A 2,728-nucleotide genomic window follows, 5' to 3' on the forward strand; every position below is an offset into this window, starting at 1 on the left:
GGAGACTATTTAAAATGACAAATTCTTTACAATTTGGCAACACCCATCAATCGCCGGGTCGCCTGTTCATTCTTTATTCTCTCGTAGTAGAGCCATAGTAGAGTAAAGCACGTGTCAAAAACCTTGTTGTCACAGTTTCTCCATGGCTATTTTATTGTTTTTATTGGATGTTTGATTTTGTATTTTTTGGATTCGATTTTCTTAGTGTGTAGTGTCGGTTTAGTGTTTATTTTGATTACTTTTATTTAAAAACTATAAAACATGGTTCGTCAGTGCCAAATTTGTAAGAAATTGGACTATTTAAGTCCTGGAACAACATTCCACAGGTAAGTCAAATTTACTATTTTGGCGTCAGTGGCGTTGTAGAAAGGCGCTTATTTAGATAATAATTTAGTAAATTATAAACCCTGGAAAATCTGTATTTTTTATATTTATCATTTACGTAAAGGTTCTTACTAACCTCGTTATTAATATAACGAGTAGATACATTATTAAGTACATAAGAAGTAGACACATTATTTTCTTGGGCATTGGTTAATTTAATGCTTTTTTTTATGAAAAATGTGTTTCTTTTTATTCTAAAACCATCCTTAGAATCTAAAATAACATACAGGAATTCCAGAATGATATTCCATTATGAAACAACAATTTTTAAGGCTTATTATAAACTATAAACAATCGAGAAAGTCGAAAAAATTACAAGCTACCAAACATTTTAAAATACCAAACATTCCTTATTTTTTTTCAAGACTAAAATATTTTACAAACATTACTTTTTCCCTATAGTTTCACATCAGGTATAGAAATAACTACGTTTTTATGATAGGGTCACCATTATGATAACAAAAATGACGAACAATGGTCCAGAAATGTAAACAAGTACATATTTTTTGTAAATATTTTTCTTACCGCTTGCATTTTTGTCCATTATTATTTCACAAATTATACAGGGTTATGTAAACCAGGTAGATATTTCGTTTTTTTTATATTAAACAAAGATAAAATAAATATGCCATTTTAAAATTTATCCAGTACTTACCTAGAGTTTTTTCTTTTTTTTTCTCGACTGTTAATCTATTATTAATTTGTAATACCGTATGATCGAAAAAAACGGCGTCCAGTTGGCTTGGAAAAAACCATCGATACATACTCCATATAATTTTACATATAAAATGACAGCGATCTTCATTTCATAGCCATCGCTGACGCCGTTTTTTTTCGATTATAAGGTATAATTTTCATTTTTTCTTTTATAATGTAATATCACTTAAGTAATATCACATATAATCTGAAGATAGTTTTAGAATTAACCAAAACGTAAATCTTTAATAAAACAATCTGTTATTATTTGCCATATATGTATGTATCCAAGAAAATAATTTACATATTATTATTATATGTTTTACTGTTTTTTATCTTTATTTGAAACTCAGAAATGTTGCATTGGCTTTCTAAAAAAATGAACTTGTAAGTTTTTAAAATGCTTCGTTTCGGAGATACAGGGTGTAGAAGTTTCATTTTTATTTCGATTTTTTTCCAAATAATTTCTGAAGTGACGTCAATATTTGGACGAAAATTGGCGTTTGGGAGTTTTTTGACATGAAAAATTAGATTTAGATGTCAATTTGACTTTTACTAATAGGGGGCGCCACCTACATATTTTTTAAGTTATTTGAAGAGTAATACTTTTTGTCTGTATCTATATAAAACTACTGAGAAAAATTTACATTTCCAACGTTTTTTACTTAATAAGGTCTCTTGTTGACACTCGCCACAAGTATAGTTCTCAAGATATTTGGAAACGAATTAATCAATACATTCTTCATAAATTATTTGGAAAAAAGCGAAATAAAAATGAAATTTCTACACTCTGTATCTCTGAAACGAAGCATTTTAGGACATAAATTTATACTATTTTTTTTACTGATTTTATTTGCAGATTATGCTGCCAAAGTTTCCTGAATACAATTCCGACCACTCTGTATATCAAGATATCCCCCATTACGTACTAGTTTTTCTTAATAATTTTCTATACATTTTCCAACGCCAAGATGTACCAAGCGCATACAAATACATCAAGCTTCAAACAAGCTTGCACGTTGACAGTAATACCTACAGTAATATTGTATTATATTAATGTAATATTTTTGAACCAATGTTCAATATTACTGTAGTAATACTGTTTATACTCATGCCTTTTATATTTGTTTGAATTTGGTGCATATTTCCATTGAATAAAGTATAGTCACCATTACCATTATTATACTTACTCTATAATAAAGACAGTAACGAGTTAAATAAATGTAGTTTTCATTTTATTCACTTCCTAAAAGCTTGCTTTAATGGAACAGATTCCTGTTTTTTCTAATTTACATAATAAGACATCACTTTTACCGGAAAAAAAAATTAAACAATTATAAAGTTTTTTCTCTTTCTGTTCTATTATATCTATAGAATAGATCCTGTTTTGATTAATATTAGAGTTGTAAATGTTTGACTAAAATTAATATTTTATTAAATTAATAATTTATCATCAATTTCAAAAATTAAATAATTTCGATTATTAAAATTTCTTCTATAACACGTACTTTATTATTTTTATCGTTTTTAGACTCTAAGACGTATTTTTTCTAAGTCCTAAACTTTGCTTTATATTAAACTATTTTCTTTATCCTAAATCTTAATAATATAAAAAAGTTTAAATACGATATATTTTTAATTGAATTAT

The 2,728-nt window shown here is 26.8% G+C and overlaps 1 long non-coding RNA gene across 1 annotated transcript; it reads left to right on the forward strand.

Annotated features, from left to right (window-relative positions):
- Positions 1-238: 238 nt before the first annotated feature.
- On the forward strand, positions 239-2,298 carry LOC115890605. The gene is made up of 2 exons (XR_004051667.1): positions 239-326; positions 1,940-2,298. It is a non-coding gene; the product is annotated as an uncharacterized LOC115890605 (long non-coding RNA).
- The last annotated feature ends 430 nt before the right edge of the window (positions 2,299-2,728 follow it).

The sequence above is a fragment of the Sitophilus oryzae genome, unplaced genomic scaffold (assembly GCF_002938485.1).
Source record: "Sitophilus oryzae breed Bouriz unplaced genomic scaffold, Soryzae_2.0 scaffold_888_pilon_pilon, whole genome shotgun sequence".
Taxonomy (NCBI): domain Eukaryota; kingdom Metazoa; phylum Arthropoda; class Insecta; order Coleoptera; family Curculionidae; genus Sitophilus; species Sitophilus oryzae.